General features: G+C 37.8%; 1 pseudogene; it reads right to left on the bottom strand.

Moving 5' to 3' along the window:
* Positions 1–27,912, bottom strand: LOC109261112 (histone acetyltransferase type B catalytic subunit-like; annotated as a pseudogene).

The following is a 27,912-nucleotide window of genomic DNA, read 5'->3' as shown; positions in this document are numbered from 1 at the left end:
TTACTCTTGAGCAAGATGTTCAATAACATATTGGTAATCTTCCACAAGTTCCCAAAAGCTTTCTTGCAGCTTTTCATGTTGACTGCTTATTTCTATTTGATTCATCTGTTTTGTCAATTCTTCTGGTCTGAGATATTTTCTCCTTTTAGCACGATCTCTCTGCTTTTTCTTATACCGGCTAATCCATCTTCTTTTAATGCCCAGTCAATAGCTTCTGAATTGTTCAGCATCACTCATGTCAGTTACCAGTAGTCGAAGATTTTCATAAACCTGTCTAGCATGCACTTATTTATTTTGAACTTCTGTTGGGACTCTATTGCTATATCTTCATTGAATTCTTGCATCAACTTTTCCTGGGAAAAACATGACAAGGCTTGACAAAGCTTCACAAGCACAAAGTCTCTTAATTTCACATAGCTTTTTGATGGATCTTCCACTGTAATATCAAGAACAGAAAGAGATAAAATGTGGTATCTATGAGCTGTTTCCAAGAATTTGAGGACCATGGCCTTGACCTTGAAATAGATTCAGTATCAGCATCTGAATTATATATGACTGGATTTTGTCTGGATACACATAGTAATTATAGACTGTCAGGTAGCTTGTGGTTGCAAAGAGTGTAGCCCCATCTTTATTATACTTCTCAACGACTAGAAACTAGTGTTATCTTTCATAATCCACGTCAATACAGCTAGCAGTTTCAATAAACCACATCAAAAATGACTGAAGCCTTTAATGATATTCTCAAATGCTTTTACATGCCATGCCAGACTTGTATATCTGAAAGGTAAAGTTTTCTCCTCTTGTTGGACTGAGAATAGAGTATGTATGCAGTATGATTCCAAATGTCTTGAAATCAACTTCTTTTCCCAGCAAAGAGAGAAAATAATTCGTGTTTGTACAAAATTTAGGTGGAATGATTTGTCCAATTTTGCCCTTTACATCATCTGCCTCTACACAGTCAAAGTCTTCATCAACTCTAGATGCATATTTGACATGAAACAATGTTGACAGGCTACAAGCAATATAGCATGATAGGTTCTTCAGATCCTTGTAACAAAATCATTTTCATCATCCCCAAAGAGTTGATGGATTTATTCAAGTCAGAAAGTTCTAATTTAATTCTCAAGATCTTCAGGAAAATGAGCTATTTTTAGTTCAATTACTGTGTTGGTATTACATTTGTACTCTGAAAGTTTCTTCTCCACTGCACTCTGGTACTTAATCCAAAATTTCTCCAAATTTCACCAAATCCGACCATTTCCAAGCTGCAAGAAACTGTGGCTGAGGAAGGGAATCTATAAGTTCTTTATACATTTTGAATACTAACATTTTATCTTTTGCAATATCATTTGCAATAACCATTTGCAAATATCTTTTCCCAGTCTATAGGTTGCCTTTTAGTTTTGCTGTTTGCTTCATTGTGCAAAAGCTTTTTATTTTGTGATGTCCTTTTATTTTATTTTTGTTTTTGTTTCCCTTGGCTCAGAAGACATATCTAGAAATATGTTGTTATGACCAGCGCCAGAGAAATTACTGTCTGTGCTCTCTTCTAAGATTTTTATGCTTTGGGGTCTCAAATTTAAGTCTTTAATCCATTTTGAATTTATTTTTGTGTATTCTGTAAGAAAGTGGTCCAGTTTCATTCTTTTACATGCAGCTGTCCAGTTTTCCCAACACTATTTGTTGAAGATTCTGTCTTTTTTCCATTGGATATTCTTTCCTGCTTTGTCAAAGTGTTAATTGTCCATATAGTTGTGAGTTTATTTCCGGGTTTTCTATTCTGTTCCATCGATCTGTGTGTCTATTTTTGGGCCAGTACCATGCTATTTTGATCACTACAGCTTTGTAATATAGCTTAAGTCTGGAATTGTGATGTTTTCAGCTTAGCCTTTCTTTTTTATGATTGCTTTGGCTATTCAGGGTTTTTTGTGGTTCCATACAAATGTTGAGAATGTTTGTTCTAGTTCTGTGAAAAATGCTGGTGGTATTTTTATAGGGACTGCATTAAATGTGCAGATTGCTTTGGGTAATATAGACATTTTAACAATATTTGTCCTTCCAAACCATGAGCATGGACTATTTTTCCATTTCTTTGTGTCCTCTTCAATTTCTTTCTTCAGTGTTTCATAGTTTTCAGAGTATAGGTGTTTCACCTCTTTGGTTAGGTTTATACTTAGGTATTTTATTGTTTTTTGGTACAATTGTAAATGGGATTGATTCCTTAGTTTCTCTTTCTGCTGCTTTATTATTGGTATATAAAAATGCAACAGATTTCTTTACATTGATTTTGTATCCTGTGACTTTACTGAATTCACTTATCAGTTCTATCAGTTTTTTGGTGGAGTCTTTCAGGTTTTCTATATAGTGTATCATGTCATCTGAAAATAGTGAATGTTTTACATCTTTCTTGCAAATTTCGATGCCATTTATTTATTTATTTATGTATTTACTGTTGTCTGATTGCTGTGGCTAGGACTTTCCAGTACTATATTAAATAACAGTGGTGAGAGTGGACATTCCTGTCTCATTTCCAACTGTCGGGGAAGATCTCTCAGTTTTTCCCCATTGAGGATGACATTAGCTGTGTGTTTTTCGTATATGACCTTTATTATGTTGAGGTATGTTCTCTCTAAAACATGAGTGTTTTTATCATAAATGGATTATGTACTCTGTCAAATGCTCTTTGTGCATCTATTGAAATGATCCTATGGTTCTTATCCTTTCTTTTATTAATGTGTTGTATCACATTGATTGATTTATGTATACTGAACCAACACTGCAACCCAGAAGGAAATCCCACTTGATCATGGTGAATGATTTTTTTAAATGTATTGTGGGATTAGTTTTGCTAGTATTTTTTTGAGAATTTTTACATTTATGTTCATCAGGGATTCAAAGAAAGAAACTTGTCAATGAGAATATAGTAGAGGTATGAGAATGAAGAGAAAAGAGTGGGGATCATACAAAGGCCTCATGCATGGAATATACTTGAAAGAAAAGAACTATAAGAGTCTTATCATAACACCCCAACATCATCACATTCTAACTATTGTTAATTTACTTTAAGGTGTAAGTATGTATGTATGTATTCATGTGTGCAAGAGAAAGCAACACTGGTGTTACAGATGCCCACAAGCTCAAAGTAACTTGCCACTTTTCTCATCAGAGCCAAAGCCCATGAGAGCCCTGAAGCTATGGGGATCAGAGGATACAAGTGTTGTGTTACCAAACCTTCTGGAACTCCCAAGGCCACTGTTAAAACAAGAGCCAGGAGCACATAGCTGCCTAGGCTGTTAGAACATCTGTGACTTATCACCATAGCTGGGACCCTTCTGTTTGAGTAGGAACCAAGGAGACTACACTTCCACTGAGAAGCCTGTGTTCCTGCTGAGGATCCCATTTCCCCACTGTTGCTGCTGTACTTTCAGGAAGTGTGGCAAAAAAAGAAAAGAAAAAAATAAAGCAAAACAAAGGAAAAGAATGGAAAAAGGAAAGGAAAAAGGAAAGGAAAGGAAAGGAAAGGGGAAAGGACCCAATCAGGTGCCCTGAGAATTCACATTTTTTACACACTTATGTTATAACATTGACAAAATTTGGCAAGACATTCACAAAATATACCCTAAAATACAAAAATTTTTATGTCATCCAGTCTACCATTTTTTAATACAACTTGTATTTCAGTCATCAACAACCAAATACATTCATTTAAGACTACATATCTGGAAATGTAGCAAAAATATCTTAAATACAGGAAAAATAAATTACATGTACATATAGATAGGAACTATGTAGGAAATATTTCTGCAGATCAAGTGATCATGATTTGGAACAACTTCAAAGAATTATTAACATATTACAACTTCCAAAAAAAGGGTTAATGAGAGAAGCAAATGTCCAAAAAGGATATGAAAATTTGCTTAACATTAATAGTAATTGGAAAACATATATATTAAAACAGCAATGATGTACCACTAGCATCCATTGGGTTAAATATTTTTAAAGCTTCATAATATTACATCTTGACGAGGATGTGTAGAAATGAGTATACACATAAGTTGCATAATCTAGGTAGGGAATTTAACAAAGCACCTTGAAAGGAAAATTAGCAGTCTCTATATACATTTAAAGTTAGCCTACCTAGGGAACACAAATTGATGTAGTCACCATGGAAAACAATACGGAGTTTCTTCAAAAAATTAAAAACAGAATTACCATATGATCCATTAATCCCACTACTGGGTATTTACCCAAAGAATTAAAACACTAATTTGAAAAGATATATGCACTCCTATGTTTATTGCAGCATTCTTTAAATAGCCAAGACATAGAAGTAACCCAAGTGTCCATCCATAGATGAATGGATAAAGAAGATGTGAATATTAGCTATTAAAAAAAAGAATGGGGCACCTGAGTGGTTCACTCGGTTCAGCATCCAACTTCAGCTCAAGTTATGATCTCGTGGTCCATGAGTTTGAGCCCCATGTTAGGCTCTGTGCTGACAGCTCAGAGCCTGGAGCCTGCTTCAGATTCTGTGTCTCCCTCTCTCTCTGCCCCTCCCCAACTCATGTCTCTCTCTCAAAAAATAAATAAACATTAAAAAAAAGAATGAGGTCTTGCAATTTGTAACAACATGGATGGACATAGAGAGTATAATGTTAAGTGAAATAAGTCTAACAGAGAAGACAAATACCATATGATTTTAGTCATATGTGGAATTTACAAAAGAAAATAAGGGTGCCTGGGTGGCTCAGTCAGTTAAGTGTCCAACTTCGACTCAGGACATGATCTCATGGTTTGTAGGTTCGGGCCCCACATTAGGCTCTGTGTTGACAGCTTGGAGCCTGGAGCCTGCTTTGGATTCTGTCTGTCTGTCTCTCTCTCTCTGCCCCTCCCCTGCTGTGCTCTGTCTCTGTATTTCAAAAATAAATACATGTTAAAAAATTTTTAAAAAAAGAAAGAAAACAAATGATGGAAAGAACCCAAATGTCCATCGAATGATGAATGAATAAAGAAGATGTGAGATATATATATATATATATATATATATATATATATACACACACACACACACAATGAAATACTACTCAGCAATGAAAAAGAATTAAATCTTGCCATTTGAAACAACGTGGATGGAACTAGAGGGTATTATACTAAGCTAAATAAGTCAGTTCAAGAAAGACAGATATCATATGATTTCACTCATATGTGGAGTTTGAGAAACACAACGGATGAACATAGGGGAAGGGAAGGAAAAATAAAATAAAAACAGAGGGATAGGCAAACCATAAAACCATATGACACTCTTAACTACAGAGAACAGAGAGTTTCCGGGGATGGGTTAAATGGTTATGGGCATTAAGGAGGGCACTTTTTTTGGAATGAGCACTGAGGGTTATATGTAAGAGATGAATGAATCACTGGGTTCTGCTCCTGAAGCCAAGACTATGCTGTATTTAACTAACTTGAATTTAAATTAAAAAATGAAAACAAATGAAGAAAGAAAAAAGAGACAAACAAAACAGTAGACTCTTAAATACGGAGAACAAACTGGTGGTTGCCACAGGGGATGTGAGTGGGGATGATTGAAATAATAAAGGAGATCAACTGTACACTTATCATGATGAGCACTGAATAATGTATAGAATTGTTAAATCATTATAGCATGCACCTGAAACTAATATAACACTGTATGTGAATTATACTTGAATAAGAAATAATAAAGTAAAATAAATAATAAAAATAAAATGAGCCTATTTAGATTTTTGTTTTTGGAAATTACAACCTAGCTTCTTGAGAAACACATATAAGGAGGAAGAAAGAAGGATAAAAACTACCTGTTTGAAAGTATAAGAAAATTAGTGAGGCAATCAAACTTGCAGGAGACAAGAATCCCAAAAAAATGTGAAGAGGTGAGACTCTGCCCGAATTTGACAGGGTGTTTCCCCATAAGATATTTGCTGATTTTGAAAGCAGCATCTAAGATATTTTGGATCTGAATAGATCTTCCAGCAGCATCATGGGGCTTGAGAAACAAAAACTGGATTTTTGGGTCTGATACGCAGAAAAATGTCCTATGAATGCCCCAAAATTTCAGTAAAGAATTATGAAGAACTGGGTACTAAGAATAAAAATTAACTGGAAATTGATCAGCCCTCTCAAGGATTGAATCCCGGCTTTGAATCCCTGCTTGAATTAGGGTCCTCTGCCTTAGGCATAACAGCCTTGATGCAAAGGGCTAAAGGGGGAGATGTAATTGCTGTCTCAGGATGAAATGGAATACAGAATGAATGGAAGAAATATAAGAAATGAAAATAGCAGAGAATTTCTAAAGATACTGAAAGGCATCCAAACAAAAATTTAAGAAGTGCTACAAACTCCAAAGCAGATACAAAGAACATCACACCTAAACACATTATGGTGCGATTATTGAAAATCAAATGCAAAGGAAAAAAGATAGCACACATTATTTAAATAGACTTTAATGATGCATTGTTTTTAAAAAGTTATAATCATGGCGTGCCTGGGTGGTTCAGTTGGTTAAGCATCCAACTCTTGATCTTGGCTCAGGTCATTGTCTAATGGTCCATGAGATTGAACCCTATATCAGGCACCATGCTTACAGCATGGAACCTGCTTGGGGTTCTCTCTCTCCCTCTCTCTCTGCCTCTCCCTGCTTGTGAACATGTTCTTGCTGTCTCTCAAAATAAATAAACTTTACATTTTTTTAATGTTTATTTATTTTTGAGAGAGGGACAGAGCACAAGCGGGGAAGGGGCAGAGAAAGAGAGAGAGGGAGACACAGAATCCGAAGCAGGTTCCAGGCTCTGAGCTGTCAGCACAGGGCCCGACCTGGGGCTTGAACTCAGAAACTGTGAGATCATGACCTGAGCTGAAGTCAGATGCTTAACTGACTGAGCCACCCAGACACCCCTCAAAATAAATAAGCTTTAAAAGCATATGTGCATATATAAAAATTTTTAAAAGTTAGAATCATGAAAGGGAACAAAAAAAGAATTTGAGATAGCACAGAGGAAGTAACAAACAGAGGGATCAGTTACCACCACCAGAGATAAGGTGAAAAAAGAGGAAGAGATTGGGGTTATTCAAACATTTTTAAAACCTCTAGTTGTGGAACTCAAAAATCACAAGACCCTCCCATCACAGGTGTCATGTCATCTTAAGTCACAGAATAAGAGGTGTACAGACACAATTAGAACATCAATCATCCTTTGGCAGGAGCAACCAACATCCCCCACACAAGAGAAGGGATCAGATGGCACTTGGCCCCAGTAATACCTGCCCCTTAAAAAATACAAAAGCTCATAATAGTGGTAGATACTCAATAGAAATGGTGTGGATGCAGGTATTACTCTTTTTCCTGCCTGTAAATATGCTACTACATATTTCTGTTTCCAGGATATAAGGGCATAACCAAGGTATTGTAGAAAACTGAATGTCATTATGAAGTTCTGATTGTTTGTTTTCTATGCAAACTAGAAAATACAATTTCATCCTCAGAGGTAGACCCTTAATCTAAACATGAGCCATAAACTAAACATAACCTTCCTAATCCATTAATGAATTAGTAAATAAAATATTAAAGCTTTTCAAACAGTGGGTTATGGAGGACACAAAGGGACATTAACAGGTTTATCCTTTCCAACAGACACATATACATGGGTTTCAGTGCCTTTTAAGGATGGCTGTAACAGATATCTATGGTGGAACAGATTTTAAAGCCCACAAAGCCCCAAATCCGATCCCAACACTCATTTTCCATAAATGACCTCAAGATCCAAAGATGAGAGAATGGAGACATGTCTTAGATATGTCTGATGACCTTCCCTAAAAGCTTCAGGTCGGAGTCACTTACTAATGGGCTTTGGACCCTCAGTCTAAATCCCCAAGCAAACACACACATTAAAATCTGCAAAGATTGAGTCATTAGGGATTCTCAACATCATATCAAGGTACAAAGCATAAAACTTCAGTGCATAATTGTGTTCAATATCTGGACCTCCAAACATAAATTACTTTATCCCAGGCAACATAAAAATTATAATATAGATGGTTCACAAGATTAACCTACGCATGGGCATAATTACATGTGTAACACCATTAACATAGCTTTTCTATGGCACCTTCACAAGCCCTTCCTTAAAACACTTCTCAATGGTCACACATTTCTTTCAAAGCTAGAAATGAATGAATGGATAAGAAAATATGAAAAAGTTAAAACCTGGAGATAACGAAGACTCAGATGACAAAGGAGAACCTAAGTAACATATGTGAGTAGATTTTTATTAGAGATCCATATCAAGAGTGAAAATTTCCCAGTTACAACAGTCACTATAACTTTAATAAGGAGGAGAAAATTTAATGCAGACAAGCTACATAGGTACAGAGAAAACAAACCAACACTGAGGCAATGCTAAGGCCAAATGGTGTAGATAATCATTGGACAAATGTGTATGATGAAAGTGGACAAATATTTAAGCTTATGGAGAAGAGAAATGAACTCTAACAAAGTACTGTATTTTGTTGTGACTACAAGGAGAGAAACTGAGCTTGTCATATTTGGGAGATTGCATTCCTTAGGAAATGCTAAACCTATACTCTGTATTGGAATTAAGTAAATTTTATCATTCTGTGATGAAACCAGCAAACAAATAAGTAAGTAGCTTTGCAAAGGATCTCACAACCTCACCATCAGAGTGCATTAATTAGCATCATGTTACACAAATTTGAGTTATTCCAGTTAGAAAGACACAACTGTGCTATGGCTTTGATTGACTTGGGGAGATCAATACAAACATTAATTTTAATTTTTAATTAATAACATTAATAGAAAATACCCTCTTTGTTCAGGCTTGGGTACTCTAAACAAGATGAAGCCATCTCATACCTCTGGAAAACACAAAAGAAGAGCCATCCAGGGTAAGATTATATATGTTGCCAAGCGGAACAGTTTTTACTATTCTTGGTAAGAAGAATCACATAAAAGGAGATCCATATTCAGAAATAAAATACTGAGAGGATAAATAGCAGTGTTATTCCACTTATTAAAGCTTATTTGGAATGACTTACTAGGCCGTTAGCTTAGCAAAGGTGTGAGGAAAAGGCCACTCTCAGGCATGTTCCCAAAGTCATGCAGGTGGGACGTAGGCAAGCCCAACCTGGACCGAGGTCTGACTCCTTCAAAGTAGTCAAGTGTGTTCTCTCCACATTTTCCCCAAACCTTTGTGAGGAACCAGGCATTGTGGTAGGAGCCAGGATGATGTTCATCCATAGAATGAGAAAATTTGTGACTATAACCTCAGCATAGGTTTTGATTAATTTTATGGCCTTGATGATCACTTTGGTAGAACTCTGACTATTTTTGGTCATGTCTATCATATTTTTACACTCTTCCTCACACTCTCATGCTTTCACACTCTTACTGTCATACTCACATATTCAGTCTTAGGCTCTTGCTTCCAAAACTTCACATTCTTACATACTCACACTTACACACTCACTCACATACGTTCATATATTTTTAAACTCTCAACCTTAAACAAAACACACCCTCACACACCCATTTATTAACCCTCATTTAACCCTATGTAAGAGACTTCAGCCTAATCATAGAATGATCTAAGTCAGCGGCTCATAGACACTAGCAGACAGACAAAACATCGTTTAAGGATCATAAGATTATATTTCAAATTAAATTATAAGGCTTTTCATAGTCTTAAAGACATATGCCATAGCAGCCTCTTAGAATCCCAAGGTACAGAAGGAATTTCTTTTGCTTTCATGGAGTAGATTATAAATTGATACACAGGAAGGTCCCAAATGTTTTAAAGAAATCACCTCAGCTTGAACTGAAATGGATAAGGATTGGGGGGCCTGGGTTGCTCAGTTGGTTAAGTCTCTGACTCTTGATTTTGGCTCAGTTCCTGATCTCACATTGTGAGATCAAGCCTCGTGTTTGGTTCCTTGCTGAGCATGGAGTCTGCTTAAGATTCTCTCTCTCTCCCTATGCCCCTCCCCCTACTCTCAAAAAAAAAAAAAAAAGAAAGGGATAAGGATTATACAAAATAAAAAGAGGCATATGGACACTCAAACTTTTCTGAGTGTAGAAGACAGGTTACTCAGTTTTATTTATTCATTTTAAAAGTTTGCTTATGTATTTTGAGAGGGGGGGAGTGGCAGAGAGAGAGGGAGAAAGAGAATCCCAAACAGGCTCCATGCTGGCATTGCAGAGAAGATCATGACCTGAGTTGAGATCAAGAGTTGGACATTTAACCAACTGAGCAACCCAAGAACCTCTGGTTACTCAGTTTTAAACACAGTCTGCTTCTTAGGGAAAAATAAAGATAACTCAGAAAGTAAAAGCAAGATCCACAAAGCAAATGAAGAACCACAGAGAGTAGATCTCAGGGGGTAGGACTAATCCCTAGTCAAGGAACGTCAAGAGGAGACTAGTTAGAATTTGAATTGCCATATTCAGTGGCTGTTATGTGCCTATTATTTCCCCTTCTGAATGGTAGTGTATATAGTAATTTTCCTGTACCTGTCTCAAATTTTATGTTGGGAAGGGAGGTAGCAATTATTTGTCACATTAACTCACAGGTCTTCAGATTGAGAATGGTACTCAAATAGGTGAATCTGAAGAACAATACCTGAAGAGCCTCATGTGCACTGGGACCTCACTGAGATAAGATCTTGGTCTTGAGCAGAATTTTTAGTGGTAAGAGACTTTGGAAGGTCTTGAAGGAGACAAGTGTAATTTGCATTCTGAAGGAATATAAATAATTGTGGCCATATGGAAGACTGTAGAAGACTATTTTCCAAAGATGGTTACTACCTCATCTTCCATCCTACATGCTGTTTAAGAACATTGTTATACACCATTGAGGCTTGGGGAGTCTATGTTCCTTCTCCTTCCAACTGGGCAGGTTTGGGAGAATGTTTCATCTAATGGAGTTTGGTGAAGATGACATTATTTGACTTTCAAGGATAGACAGTAAGAGTCAATACAACTTCCATATGGCTTTCTGGGACACTTGCTTTTGAATCTTGAGCTGCCATGTAATAAGTCTAATTATCTGGAGGCCACCATGATATAAGGAAGCTAAGTCATGTACAGAGTTCATGTGCAAACATGAGCTCTGACTTACAGTCAGCATTTGAGTTCTTCCAGTCCAGGTATCATATGTGTGAGTGAATGTCCCTTTATATTATTTCATTTCCCAGCAAATGAGTGACTCCTAAATTTCAAGTCTATCAAGCTGAGGCACCAGATATAATGGAGCAGAGATGTCTTTTCTACTGTTCCATCTCAGAGTTACTGACTTAGAAAATCTGATAGCATAATACAATTTTTGTTTTATACCACTATATTTTGGATGATTTGTTAAATGTAATAATAACCAGAATAGGAATTGACATCAGAAGTGTTTCTAGAGGTACCATTTTAAGGATGCATTCTCTGAATTAGTTCTTGATAATTGGAAATTGGTTCTCTGATCTTAATATATTTAAAGACATCAATGATTCTGTTTCCATTGGCAAAGGGTACAATGATAGTTCATGGTGTACATCAGCAAAACAGTTTTTTATATTATCACCTGTAGACACCTGGAAGCAAATGCATATTTATGGCAAGACTTTGGGTGACCACAACACATGTGTAGCTATAAAACAGGTTAGTGAAAATAAGTATTATAAAGGGAAGGTTTTTGCTTCTACATGTTCCAGAGAACTTGGGAAAGAAAATGATGAGCTCAGGGCTTTAAATTCCTATATCAAATTTTGGATAGGGAACCAAACCACACCTCTGACTGTTCTAAAAAATAGTCATCATCTTTTGTAGTCATGAGGCTAAGATTTCTGAAAAGTTAAACTGAAGTGTAATCTTGTGGAATGCTGAAGTATGATACAAGTTTAGTTTTCAACCTCATGGGTTCTCTTACATTAAAGTTAGAATGTTGATAGGGAAGAGATTAAACAATGAGGATTTAGACAAGGACATACAGGAAAATCAGGTTTAATCTGAAATCCTTGAAATCCTAAATTCTGCTGCTCTGCCTTTGCTACTAGTAGCAGCCTTTACACTCATGTCTGAGAAGATCAGTCTCCTCTAGCATGAAAAACTTCTAATGGGCTTACCTGAGGTAGTTGCCTTGCAAGTGACTACTGATTCACCTTAGGACCTACCCATACAATGTACCATTGCTTTTATTTTTCATTTTATTTTTTCCAACATTATTAAGATATGATTGACATATAATACATGGAAGTTTAAAATGTGTTGATTTGATATACTTATATATATTAGTCCTTCACCCTTTATCTGCAATTTTGCTTTCCACGGTTTTAGTTACCCGTGGTCAACTGCAGTTTGAAAGTAGAGTATCCTTTTTTTTGAAAAATCATCAAAAGGCCAATAGTAGCTTAACACTATGTCACAATGCCTGTGTCATTCACCTCACTTCATTTCATCATGTAGGCACTTTACCATTTTATATCATCACAAAAGGATGAGTACAGTAAGGTAAGATATTTTGAGAGAGAGAGAGACAGAGAGAGAGAAGGCACATTCACATAACTTTTATTATGGTGTATTGTTATAATTGTTCTCTTTTATTATTGTAAATCTCTTACTATGCCTAATTTATAAATTAAAATTTATCCTAGATTTGTATGTAAGGGAAAAAAACATAATATATATGGGGCTTGGTACTATCCATGGCTTCACACACCTACTAGGTGTCTAGAGATATTAGAAAATATCTGCCAACAGACAATGGGGGGCTACTGTACTGCAAAATGATTACTACTATAGTGTTAGTTAACACCTCCATAATGTAACAGTTTCCATTGCTTTTAGACCTATAACCAGATTCAAGTCCTAGCAGCTTCCAGAACATGAATTCAAAAGTATAGCCTATGAATAAATGTGATATACATAAAATGAGTTATATGATCGTGTTCACTTATATTAATGGAAACCAAAGAAACATATACAGAAATAGATCCTAAAGTTGTTAGGTCAGATGATAAAAATGTGTAGCATTGGGCCAAATTTACTTATATGGTCTCACTGAGTAGAGACCTCATATTTAATATGCCAGATAGAGTGGCAAGAGTGAACCTAACAATTTTCTTAGTTATTTAACAGAAACATGGACCCAAAGACATCTTATAGTAAATGAAATTAAAATGTCAGAACTTCCTTAGAACAGCAGAGATAAAACTATCCAAAGGTTTAGAGGGTTTGAAAGGATAGACTGGATTTATCACTTAATACCTCCACAATGGTGTCCGGAAAAGCCCAGAAGATTCTCTTTACCAAAGCTGTCAGAAACACATTCCTGAGGTGAGCTCCAGAATTATTGAAGGCTTTGTGAGGTATAATCTTGTTAGGGCATGATAAGAGTGGAAACTGCTACCATCGAATTGGGCTTCCTGAACTGAAAAAGGACATTGTGTTCCTGGTTTGGAAGGAGCCAAGTGGAGACATATATTTGCCAAAGACAAGATGAGTATTATTATTATAATAGGTGGCAGAGCTCAAGCAGTAATAATAATTTTCTGACTCACAGTGATCTTTGGTATTGACAAGTTGATTATGGTGTCCCTAGATGGGCAGCCTACTCAATTCTTCATCTGTATAAATAAAATGACTCTATATCTAATGAGTTGAAATCTAACTTAAATCACTATAATAGTCACAGCCTCTCATCAGTTTCCATACTGGAGCCACTTCACAGACGGGATGCCCTATAAAAAGGGAGAAGCCAGATCTCCTTGAAAAAGGATTATGCTACCCAGCCAAAATAAATATTGTAAATCTTCATTTGGTCTTCCCTAAAAGGACTTGCATCCACTTACCAGGACAACTGTGCATTGAGGAAACAGGGAAGAAATCAGACTTGTCAAAGGTTACTAGACATTGACTCTGAAGTAACTCTAAATCCTGGCGACCCAAAATGCCACTGGAATTTTCACTCAAGTAAGTGACACAGCTCCTGCTAACCTGTTGTTATCTCCTTCACAGAAGGCATAAAGCATAATAGACATACTTAGAAACTGAACTGAACCAATTCCCACACTGGTTTCCTGATTCATAGAATATGATCTATTATGATAGGGAAGGTCAAATGAAGAATAGTAAAACTGTCTCTAACTATCCATATAGTAAATCAAAAGCAAATGGAGGAAACTTCAGAGGTTAGCACCACCATCAAGGACTTGAAATATTCAGGGAGTAGAGATTATCATAACAGTCCCATTCAACATTCTGATCTGGCCTGTGCAGGAGAGGGATGGATTTTTTAGATTAACAGGGGATTATTGTAAACGTGGTCAGATGATATTTGGGATGGTGGAAGATGGTGGCATAGGAGAACGCTGGGCTCACCTTGTCTTGCTGATCACTTAGATTCCACCCACATCTGCCTAAATAACCCAGAAAACCGCCAGAAGACTAGCAGAACAGACTCTCCAGAGCCAAGCATAGACAAGAGGCCCACGGAAGATGGTAGGAAGGGCGGAGAGGCGGTGCTTGCTATGTGGACTGGCGGGAGGGAGCCAGGGCAGTGGAGGGGCAGCCAGCCTGGCAAGGCAGAGCCCCTGAGTCTGGCTTGGAAAAGAGGAAGGGCCGGACTCTGTGAGTACTGACTGCCAGTGGGACTTAACATCTGGAATGTTAAAGGTCAACAGCTCTGCTCTCGGAGAACAGGGAAGGCAAGAGGACGCTGGGAGGGAGGGTTGTTGAGCCCTGGAACACAGAGCTCAGCTTGGTGGGGGAACAAAGGTACTGTCAAGCACCATTTCTCTCTCCCATCCCCCGGCTGAAAATCCAAAGGGAACTAGTTCCCATCACCAAACTTGCTTGCATGGCGCAAACGCCCAATGCTGTGCTTCTGTAGATCCATCCCTCCCATGGGCCTGCCTCCCTTCTGGCGCTGCAGGGCCCCTCCCACAGGGGACCACCTACAGCAAAGCAAGCTAAGCCTGCCCCTCCTGCCCCTGTGCACCTTGCAGATCCACCCCAGCTAATATGCCCTTGGCCAGATCCCATCAAAGCAATACCACAAGCCTGGCATTGTGCAAGTAGCCCAGACAGGGGCCACACCACTCCACAGTGAGTCCTGCCCCTGGGAGAGGGGAAGATAAGGTACACACCAGTCTGAATGTGGCCTCAGTGGTGGGCTGGGGGCAGACATCGGGTCTGACTGCAGCCCGCCCACCAACACAAGTTACCCTGGACAGCACAGGGGAAGTGCCCTGCAGTTTGGAGCCACTGCAAGGACTACCCAAAATGATGAAATGGAAGAATTCTCCTCAAAAGAAACTCCAGGAAGTAGCGACAGCTAACGAATTGATCAAAAACGATTTAAGTAATGTAACGGAAGAAGAATTTAGAATAATAGTCATAAAATTAATTGCTGGGCTTGAAAAAAGCATAAAGGACAGCAGAGAATCTATTACTACACAGATCAAGGGACTAAGAAATAGTCATGAGGAGCTAAAAAATGCTATAAATGAGGTGCAAAATAAAATGGAGGCACTCATAACATGGAGTGAAGAGGCAGAGGAGAGAATAGGTGAATTAGAAGATAAAATTATGGAAAAAGAGGAAGCTGAGAAAAAGAGAGATAAAAAAATCCAGGAGTATGAAGGGAGAATTAGAGAACTAAGTGATGCAATCAAACAGAACTATATCCATATCATAGGAATTCCAGAAGAAGAAGAGAGAGAAAGGGGCTAAAGGTGTACCTGAACAAATCATAGCTTAGAACTTCCCCGATCTGGGGAAGGAAAAAAGCATTGAAATCCAAGAGGCACAGAGAACTCCCTTCAGACGTAACTTGAATAGATCTTCTGCATGACATATCATAGTGAAACTGGCAAAATACAAGGATAAAGAGAAAATTCTGAAAGCAGCTAAGGATAAACAGTCTCTAACTTACAAAGGCAGACCCATAAGACTAGTGGCAGACCTATCTACTGAAACTTGGCAGGCCAGAAAGGAATGGCAGGAAATCTTCAATGTGATGAACAGAAAAAATATGCAGCTGAGAATCCTCTATCCAGCAAGTCTGTCATTCAGAATAGGAGATATAAAGGTTTTCCCAAACAAAAACTGAAGGAATTCATCACCACTAAACTATCCCTGCAAGAGATCCTAAGGGGGACTCTGTGAGTGAAATGTTGCAAGAACTACAAAGTACCAGAGACATTACTACAAGTATGAAACCTACAGACATCACAATGACTCTAAACCCGTATCTTTCAATAATAACACTGATTTTAAATGGTCTAAATGCTCCAAACAAAAGACATAGGGTATCAGAATGGATAAAGAAGAATAAGACCAATCTATTTGCTGTCTACAAGAGACTCATTTTAGACCTGAGGACACCTTCAGATTGAGAGTGAGGGGATGGAGAACCCTCTATCATGCTACTGGAAGTCAAAAGAAAGCTGGAGTAGCCATACTTATATCAGACAAACTAGACTTTAAATTAAAGGCTGTAACAAGAGATGAAGAAGGGCATTATATAATAATTACAGGGTCTATCCTTAAGGAAGAGCTAACAAATATAAATGTCTATGCGCTGGATACGGAAGCCCCCAAATATATAAAACAATCACAAACGTAAGCAACGTTATTGATAAGAATGTAGTAATTGCAGGAGATGTTAATACTCCACTTAAAGCAATGGATAGAACATCTAAACAGATAATAAATAAAGAAACAAGGGACCTGAATGATATATTGGATCAGATGGACTTGACAGATATATTTAGAACTCTGCATCCCAAAGCAACAGGATATACTTTCTTCTCGAGTGCACATGGAACATTCTTCAAGATAGATCACATATTGGGACACAAAACAGCACTTAAAAAGTCTAAAAGAATTGAGATCATACCATGCACACTTTCAGACAACAATGCTACAAAGCTTGAAATCAAGCACAGGAAAAAGTCTGGAAAACCTCCAAAAGCATGGAGATTAAAGAACACATTCTACTAAAGAATGAACGGGTCAACCAGGCAATTAGAGAAGAAATTTAAAAATATATGGAAACAAATGAAAATGAAAAGACAATGATCCAAATGCTTTGGGATGCATGAAGGCAGTCCTGAGAGGAAAATACATTCCAATCCAGGCCTATCTCAAGAAACAAGAAAAATCCCAAATACAAAATCTAACAGCACACCTAAAGGAAATAGAAGCAGAACAGCAAAGACACCCCAAACCCAGCAGAAGAAGAGAAATAATAAAGATCAGAGCAGAAATAAAAAATATACAATCTAAAAAACGTGGGGAACAGATCAATGAGACCAAGAGTTGGTTTTTTGAAAAAAAAAATAGACAAAATTGATAAATCTCTAGCCAGGCTTCTCAAAAAGAAAAGTGAGAGGATCCAAATAAATAAAATCATGAATTAAAATGGAATTATTACAACCAATCCCTCAGAAATACAAGCAATTATCAGGGAATACTATGAAAAATTATATGCCAACAAACAGGACAACCTGGACAAATTTCTAAGCACCCACACAATTCCAACTCAAACAGGAAGAAATAGAAAGCTTAAACAGACCCATAAGCAGTGAAGAAATGGAATCAGTTATCAATAATCTCCCAACAAATAAGAGTCCAGGACGAGATGGCTTCCCTGGGGAATTCTACCAGACATTTAAAGCAGAGTTAATACCTATCCTTCTCAAGCTCTTCCAAAAAATAGAAAGGGAAGGAAAACTTCCAGACTCATTCTAGGAAGCCAGCATTCCTTTGATTCCTAAACCAGACAGAGACCCAGCAAAAAAAGAGAACTACAGGCCAATATCCCCAATGAATATGGATGCAAAACTTCTCAACAAGATACTATCAAATTGAATTTAACAGCATATAAATAGAATTGCTCACCATGATCAAGTGGGATTCATTCCTGGGCTTCAGGGCTGGTTCAACATTCGCCAATCAATCAATGTGATACATCACATTAATGAAAGAAAGGAAAAGAACCATATGACCCTGTCAATCTATGCAGAAAAAGCATTTGACAAAATTCAGCATCCTTTTGTAATAAAAACCCTCGAGAAAGGATAGAAGGAACATACTTAAACATCGTAAAAGCCATTACGAAAAGCCCACAGCTAATATCATCCTCAATGGGGAAAAACAGAGCTTTCCCCCTGAGATCAGGAACACGACAGAGATGTCCACTCTCAACACTGTTGTTTAACATATTGTTGGAAGTTCTAGCATCAGCAGACAACAAAAGGAATCAAAGGCATCAAAATTGGCAAAGATGAAGTCAAGCTTTCACTTTTTGCAGATGACCTGATACTATACATGGAAAACCTGATAGACTCCACCAAAAGTCTGCTAGAACTGATACATGAATTCAGCAAGGTCACAGCATACAAAATTAATGTCCAGAAATCAGTTGCATTCTTATACACTAATAATGAAGCAACAGAAAGACAAATAAAGAAACCTATCCCATTCACAATTGCGCCAAGAATCATAAAATACCTAGGAATAAACCTAATCGAAGATGTAAAAGACCTGTATGGCGAAAACTATAGAAAGCTTATGAAGGAATTTGAAGAAGATATAAAGAAATGGAAAAACATTCCAAGCTCATGGATTGGAAGAATAAATGTTGTTAAAATGTCAATACTACCCAAAGCTATCTACACATTCAATGCAATCCCAATCAAAATTGCACCAGCATTCTTCTCCAAGCTAGAACAAGCAATCTTAAAATTTGTATGGAACCACAAAAGGCCCCGAATAGCCAAAGTAATTTTGAAGAAGAAGACAAAAGCAAGAGGCATCACAATCCCAGACTTTAGCCTCTACTACAAAGCTGTAATCATCAAGAGAGTATGGTATTGGCACAAAACCAGACACAGAGACCAATGGAATAGAATAGAGACTGAAGAATTGGACCCACAAAAGTATGGCCAGCTAATCTTTGACAAAGCAGAAAAGAATATCCAGTAGAAAAAAAGACAGTCTCTTTAACAAATGGTACTGGGAGAACTGGACAGCAACATACAGAAGAATGAAACTAGACCACTTTCTTACACCATTCACAAAAATAAACTCAAAATGGATGAAGGACCTGAATGTGAGACTGGAAACCATCAAAACCCTAGAGGAGAAAGAAGGAAGAAACCTCTCTGACCTCAGCTGCAGCAATTTCTTATTTGGCACATCTCCAAAGGCAAGGGAATTAAAAGCAAAAATGAACTCTTGGGACCTCATGAAGATAAAAAGCTTTTGCACTGCAAAGGAAACAATCAACAAAACTAAAAGGCAACTGAAGAAATGGGAAAAGATATTTGCAAGCAATGTATCAGATAAAGGGTTAGTATCCAAAATCTATAAAGAACTCACCAAACTCCACACCCAGAAAACAAATAATCCAGTGAAGAAATGGGCAGAAAACATGAATAGACACTTCTCTAAAGAAGACATCCAGATGGCCAACCAACACATGAAAAAATGCTCAACATCACTGATCATCAGGGAAATACAAATCAAAACAACACTCAGATATCACCTCATGCCATTCAGAGTGGCTAAAATGAACAAATCAGGAGACTATAGATCCTGGAGAGGATTTGGAGAAATGGGAACCCTCTTGCACTGTTGGTGGGAATGCAAACAGGTGCATCCACTCTGGAAAACAGTGTGGAGATTCCTCAGAAAAATTAAAAATAGATCTACCCTATGACCTAGCCATAGCACTGCTAGGAATTTACCCAAGGGATACAGGAGTGCTGATGCATAGGGGCACTTGTACACCAATGTTTATAGCAGCACTCTCAACAATAGCCAAATTATGGAAAGAGCCTAAATGTCCATCAACTGATGAATGGATAAAGAAATTGTGCTTTATGTATACAATGGAATACTACTTGGCAATGAGAAAGAATGAAATATGGTCTTTTGTAGCAACGTGGATGGAACTGGAGAGTGTTATGCTAAGTGAAATAAGTCATACAAAGACAGTTACCATATGTTTTCATTCTTATGTGGATCCTGAGAAACTTAACAGAAGACCATGGGGGAGGGGAGTGAAAAAAAGTTAGAGAGGGAGGGAGGCAAACCATAAGAGACTCTTAATAACTGAGAACAAACTGAGGGTTGATGGGGGGTGGGAGAGTGGGGAGGGTGGGTGATGGATATTGAGGAGGGCACCTGTTGGGATGAACTCTGGGTGTTGTATGGAAACCAATTTGACAATAAATTTCATATTAAAAAAAAGTGGTCAGATGATGACTCCAAATGTACATGCTTTTCAAGATGTGGTTTCTTTGCTGGAGGAAAGAAACATATCCCCGGAAGCCTGGTATGAAGGGTTTTTAAAAAAAATTTTTTTTTATTATTATTATTTTTTTTAGCAGTGAAGACCATATAAAGCAGTTTGATTTTGGCTGGCAGGACCAGCAAGTTACTTTTACATTCTATCTCAGAGCTATATTAACTCTCCAGACCTATGTCAAAATCTAATCTACAGAGAGCTTTATCAACTTTCTATACCACAGGACATTATATTGTCGTATTACATTGATGACATCATGTTGATTTGGCCTGATGAGCAGGATGTAGCGACAATCCTGGCAATATGAATACATCCTGAGGAATGGAAAATGAACCCCACAAAAAATTCAGTGGCTGGCCTCCTTGTTGAATATTCCAGGGGTTCAGAGGTAAAGAGAATGTTGAAATACCCCTCAAGGGGAAGAACAAGTTGTAGCAACTGGCCCCTACTACTAGGCAAAATGCCTAGTGGGCTTTTTTGATTTTGAAGTCCATCATATATCTTATTTGGGAGTGCTAATTGTATCCATTTAGGGAGTATGCTAAAAGGCTGTCAGTTTCGAGTGGGGCCCAGAACAAGAAAAGGATCTGTAGTATACCCAAGCTACCATGCTAGCTGCTCTGCCACTTGGTGAATATGGTTTAGCAGATGCAATGGTACTTGCAGTGATTGTGGCAAATCAGAATGTTAGGTGGATAATTTTTCAGACCCCTACAGGTGATAGTTTGATTATATATCTTTCAAATATCTATGGCAAATAGTTTATTTAGATTGATACTATTCTACAGATGATGGTGGTATACTAGCTGACTTACTTCCCACCCCTTTGCTTTTTCTCAGAGGGGACCAGTATGAGGTTATTATCACTCTAACAATTCCCACATTAATATTTTATTTTCTAAAATTAACAATATAACTTTTATTTTTAATAAACAGGTTAAAGATTTCTCAATTCACAGAGGAACATTCTAATGTTTTCCAACTTCTTTGTAGCTTCCTCGGTCTTTTGCTCTGTTAGAAAAAAAAACCTACATTTGCAAAAATAGAAACTGTTCTGTAGCCCTTCTCAATATGTGTAATAGAGGAGATAAATCACATAAGATATTGACATGTCAGACCAAAAGATTGCAAAAGAGTGCATCAATTGTAGTTACTCCCATTTTATTTTAATTTTTAAATTTGTTTAGCTTACAAACCACAGAAATGTATTTCTTTTATTTATTTTTCAAAATATAATTTATTTTCAAATTGGCTTCCATACTACACCCAGTGCTCATCCCAACAAGTGCCCTCCTCCCTGCCCATCACCCACTTTTCCCTCTCCCTCACCCCCATCTACCCTTAGTTTGTTCTCAGTCCTTAGAAATGTATTTCTTTTAAATTCCAGTTAGTTAATATACACTGTTATGTTAGTTTCAATTATACAATATGATGATTCAACAATTCCATACATTAGCCAGTGCTCATCATTACAAGTATACTCTTTAATCCCCATCACCCATTTCACCCATACCCCCACCCATCTCCAACCTGGTAATGGTAAGTTCTCTATAATTAAGAGTCTATTTCTTGATTTGTCTCTCATTCTCTTTTTTTACCCCTTTGCCCATTTGTCTTGTTTCTCAAATTCCACATATGTGAAATCATATGATATTTGTCTTTCTCTGACTGGTTTATTTCACTTAGCATTATATACTCTCTAGCTCTATTCATGTTGTTGCAAATGAGATTTCATTCTTTTTTATGGCTGAATAATATTACATTTTATACATATACATATGTATGTATATATATCACATCTTTTTTTTTTTTTTTTTTTTTATTTTATTTTTGGGACAGAGAGAGACAGAGCATGAACGGGGGAGGGGCAGAGAGAGAGGGAGACACAGAATCGGAAACAGGCTCCAGGCTCCGAGCCATCAGCACAGAGCCTGACGCGGGGCTCGAACTCACGGACCGCGAGATCGTGACCTGGCTGAAGTCGGACGCTTAACCGACTGCGCCACCCAGGCGCCCCCACATCTTCTTTATTCATCAATTGATGAACACTTGGGCTGCTTCCATTATCTTGGCTATTTTAAATAATGCTGCAATAGGGGCGCCTGGGTGGCTCAGTCGGTTAAGTGTCCAACTTCAGCTCAGGTCACAATCTCACGGTCCGTGAGTTCGAGCCCCGCGTCGGGCTCTGGGCTGATGGCTCAGAGCCTGGAGCCTGCTTCTGATTCTGTGTCTCCCTCTCTCTCTGCCCCTCCCCCGTTCATGCTGTGTCTCTCTCTGTCTCAAAAATAAATAAACGTAAATAATGCTGCAATAAATATAGGAATGCATGTATCCCTTTGAATTAGTGTTTTGTATTCTTTGGGTACAAAGTACAATTATTGCATTAGTGAAATTGCTGGTTAATAGGGTAGATCTATTTTTAACTTTTTGATGAACTTCTGTACTCTTTTTCAGAGTTGTTGCACCAGTTTGCATTTACATTAACAGTGCAGGACTCTTCCTTTTTCTCCACATCCTTGCCAACACCTATTGTTTTTTGTGTTGCTGATTTTAGCCATTCTGACAGGTGTGAGGTGATATCTCATTGTAGTTTTGATTTGTATTTCCCTGATGGTAAGTGATGATGAACATCTTTTCATGTGTTTGTTGGACATCTATAGGTCTTCTTTGGAGAAATGTCTGTTCATGTCTTCTGCCCATTTGTAATTAGATTTTTTTGTTTGGGTGTTGAGTTTAAGTTCTCTATATATTTTTGGATACTAACCCTTTTTCCGATATGCCATTTGCAAATATCTTCTCCCGGAAGAATTGTTCTTAAGGATTGTTCTGTATGATCCTGAATGGGTTCCATACAGGTGTACCTGAATGAGATGATGACTGGTAGCCTTTAGCTGGCTATTTTCATGGGACATAAGTGGTCTTGAATAACAGAATTTGTGTACTCAATATATGTAGAGAAAGTGAGATGTGTGGGAAAGAGGGTGGATGGGCAGAGGGGAAGGATGGTTGGTGGTTATACTTTAGCTTTGCTTGGGAATTAGGTCCATAGGTCCAAGCCCTGTAGAATGATAGGCCATGGGATTCAGCTGCAGAGGCTATTTCCAGAGCAAAGGGTAGCACTCTTTCTGTACTTAGGAAACAAAGTTGACAGGGAGTGAGGATGGAGAAGGGGGTGATACACCAAATATTTAATTTGGACCACCTGTAACACATAATGTTCAAAGGTTTCAGAGTAAGAGTTCAACTGGGGGCCTACCTGCCATGTATAATATGTGAAAGATTTAAATAAACTAATAGACTGTTAAATAAAATATCTTTTCTACCATGAAAAATATATTAATTTGTATTAATCTGAATGGCCAGGTTCTAATTAGACTATTCAGTGTATTTTAATGTTTCTTTTTCCTATATAGTTTATTGAAGGAGTTTTAACACAAAGTTTTCAGTAACAGGTTCATGTCAGGAATGGTTGGGTGATACCCAAGATCACACATATAGATGCCTGGAGTCTCCACGACTGTTAAGTGCAGTGTATTACTTTCCTGTTGTTATATAACAAATTATCATACAAAGGATATCTCTCAAAATAAAGAAATAAACTTAAAAAATAATATGCAGAGACAGAGAGACAGAGAGAGAGAGAGAGAGAGCCAGTGGGGAAGGGGCAGACAGAGAGGGAGACAGAGGATCCCAACTGGGCTCTGTACTGACAGCAGAGAACCCGATGCAGGGCTTGAACTCATGAACTATGAGATCATGACCTGAGCTGAGGTCGGATGCTTCACTGACTGAGACAACCAGGCACCCCTCTATCCATATTCTATTGGTTGGAAGGAAGTCACTGGTGCTTCCAAACTCAAGAATAGAGGATTATACAAGTATGAATACTGGAAAGTGGGGATTATTTGGGGCCAGCTTATGGCCTGTGCACAATACTTGGACTCCTCTAGGTTCTATTTAAGTGATGTAGGGAGAATGGAGCCCCCACCCTTAGCCCGTGGTCCTCATTCCAGGTCCCAGGTTCTAGGGCCCAGCCTCTCCTCCGTCCCTTCTCCACACACACTTAGCTCCATTCCTCACCTTAAGAGGCTTCATGTGCATGTATGTGGATAATGTAGCCCACTTATCCTCTGTTCCCTGTATACAACCACCACCTATTAGTCAATTTGCACTCATGGGAATATTTATACCCTGGAAGTAAATACAACCCCCAGAAGCGGAGCATGAGGACCCATTGAAGAGGAGCATGCAAGGCTCTTGGGGCTTAGGAGTTAGGGCTACATGAGGAGAAAATTCAGGGCCTCATATATATGGAGCATGGTTCAAGATAGGGGGTATGGTTTCTGGGTATGCATATCCTCTTAACCCCACACACTGGACTCTTGGCCATTTTCAAAGTTGCAGGCCACCATGTAACCCTTCCCAACTAAATTGTCTTTACTCTGTCTCCACAAGATGTTGCCACTGTCCTAAGTTATTCTCATGCATGACTTTCTGCATGCTACATATGCATGCATGATTCTTATGTATTATTTTTAGTACATGTATATTTATTGTAATAAATTCATGGCACTTTAAAAATGTTTTTTAAACTTTGCATACATGGCATTATAAACTTTGTATACTTTTGGAACTAGATTTTTACCTTATCCATTTTTTCACTGCTGCCACCCAATCTTTGCACCTGTAGGTCTTTCTCTGTGTCTCTACCTCTGAGAATTCTAGTCTCTTCCCAAGTCCAATTTTTATTACCCTGTTCATTTACCTGAAACAATCTCAAGACAGTGAAGTAAGGCTGGTCATAACATAGATGATGCTCAAACCAGTGGTTCTCAAACTTTAGTATATTTCAGAATCATCTAAAGAACTTGTAAAACTCTAATTATAGGCACATCTTCAAATTTACAGTTAGGTAGGTCTGGAGTGGGGCCAGGGACTTTGTATTTCTAACAAGTTCCCATGTAATGTTAGTGCTACTTGTCCACATCAGCCCAGTACCAACCCAGCACCATTTGGTCTTCAGGTAAGCTAGGTCATCCATTAAGTTATTTCAACAAAATTCAATAGGGAAGGGCAACTCTCCCATATCTCTTCACATAAATTGTTTATAACTTGATATTTTAATTAATTTGTGGCTACAGTAAAATAAGTTAAAACATGGTTGAAAGTGAATTTTTTCAATTATGCTAAGATGAGACAAAACAAAATATATAAAGATAGATTTGGGTGAGCATTATTTATCTAAAAGATCTGAAGCTTATATATTTCAAATAAACTTTAAATTTTTTTAAATTTAATGTTTATTTATTTTGAGAGAAAGGGAAAGAGAGACAGAGCCCCTGCCCAGCAGGGGAAGGGCAGAGAGAAAGGGAGACACAGAATCTGAAGGAGGATCCAGGCTCTGAACTGTCAGCACAGAGCCTGACATGGGGCTTGAACCCACCAGCCGTGAGATCATGACCTGAGCAGAAGTCAGATGCTCAACCGACCGAGCCACCCAGATGCCCCTTAAGCAAACTTTTATTTTTAACCTGAAAAAATACTGTCAGATACATCTGAAAGATATAAGAGAAAAGTCAGATATCAGTGGATGTTACTTTTTGGGTGAAGAACTTTGGAGCAAATCCAGTGTTGATAAAATTTCCCATGGACTACTGAAATCAGAAAATCTTGAAATTGGTGAAGAATAAATTCATTGTCTTTTCCTCATCCATGTCTTTCTATGCTTTCACACTGTACAAAGAAATAAGAGAATATTAACAATTGAACATAATTAACATACACCAATGACTTTCTAAATATAAGCATAGTCAATCTTGTGTATATCTGTTGTCTCAACAGGAGAAAACCATGCAATTTTCCTCTTGCAACACAGACTTTTGGGTATCAGGGTGTTCATGCATCATTTGATGTCTTCAATCATCTGATCACACCAACCTCACCTCCCACTTGCCAAACACCAAAAATTCTTGTTGTTTTTTTGGTGGGAGGTGGGGAAGACCATTTAGGGTTATAAATGTTTCTCCACCTTAGAAGCCTTTGCTTCTTTCATAAACCATAATCTCTTAACCTCCCAGGCCTTTAGTGTTCATGTCTGTGAAAGGAGAAAGAAAAGAGGGAAATAAATGATGATATGTAAGTTAAAATAACAATTCAGTGATAACCAAAATCTTACTATGAGTAATCTTTCTTTTGACATCACATGAAACACAAAACTTAAAATGAATGAATAGCTAGGAATCAATCTTTAAATGTGGTCCTACTTGAAATTCTTTTTTTTTTTTTACAAGTTTTTAGGTAGACACATTCTCAAAGGCATTGTCTCCAGAGACCACATAAGTGACCACCAAAGATGAAGGCCCATCTAGTGTATGTTTCAGTCACTTTAGCCACTTGTTCTAGTAACTGCATTCTAAACAAATGTGATATCAACTACCAGGTCTGAAATTTCCTACCTTTAGAAGTCTTATAGTTTCAGCTCAAAGAGTAGTATGCCTGTGAAAGAAATATATTTCAGAACATCCTGCATTCTATATGATCTAGTATATATGTACATTTTTAACACTAAAAGTGGTTTATAAAATTAAATTTAAAATATTTTTTAATTATTAAGTTTACTGGAAAAATGTAAGATTATAACATGCATATGGCAAGAATGGTTGGGTGATACTCAGCATGCACTGTCCCAGGCTATATTCTACTGGATCTGGCTCCTTTTCAGGTCCTTCTGGTTTCCATTTTTATCCATTCTTTTCTCCTCACTTTCAGCTATTTCAGTGATGTATGTCAGAAATGGATGAATGTTACACAAAGCTGTACACAGATACCTGAGTTCTCAGGGTCTGCTCTCTTCTGGGTTCATATCTTCTTCAGGTCCTTTTTCAGGTTCTTCATTTCTTTTTTTTTTTTTTTAATTTTTTTTAACGTTTATTTTTGAGACAGAGAGAGAGCGAGCATGAACGGGGGAGGGTCAGAGAGAGAGGGAGACACAGAATCCGAAACAGGCTCCAGGCTCTGAGCAGTCAGCACAGAGCCCGACGCGGGGCTCGAACTCACGGACTGCGAGATCATGACCTGAGCTGAAGTCGGCCGCTTAACCGACTGAGCCACCCAGGCGCCCCAGGTTCTTCATTTCTGATCACTTCTACTTTCTTTTCTTCACCTCCAGCTTCTTGGGCCTCATCACCAGAACTTTCATACTTATATACATTGCTTCATTAGTGAAGAATAATACAGACTTCAGGAGCAGAATTTCATGGAAAAAATAGCCCAATTTATGACCAGTGGCGACATTCAGTACTCTACCTTCAGGACGATCAGGAGGAAAGAAGTAGGTGAAGATAGAATAGCTAGGCATCAAAAAAAAAAAAAAAAAAAAAGAATAGCTGGGCATCTTCCTAGTGGAAGATACAACACTTCTGTGGCCCTCATATTTCTGCAGCTTGATAGTTTTCACAGTGACATATCCCTTGTCTTTCCAGTGGATCTCACACCCTGTGCTGCTGATAATTTCTGGCCCTTTGGAGAAGAAGGGATCAGAGTCATCTGGGTCTGATCGCAT

The sequence above is a fragment of the Panthera pardus genome, unplaced genomic scaffold, assembly GCF_024362965.1.
Source record: "Panthera pardus isolate Hobbes unplaced genomic scaffold, ASM2436296v1 HiC_scaffold_27, whole genome shotgun sequence".
In the NCBI taxonomy this organism is placed as follows: Eukaryota; Metazoa; Chordata; class Mammalia; order Carnivora; family Felidae; genus Panthera; species Panthera pardus.
The sequence above is the reverse complement of the archived record's forward strand: the minus strand, read 5'-3'. Positions and strand labels throughout refer to the sequence as shown.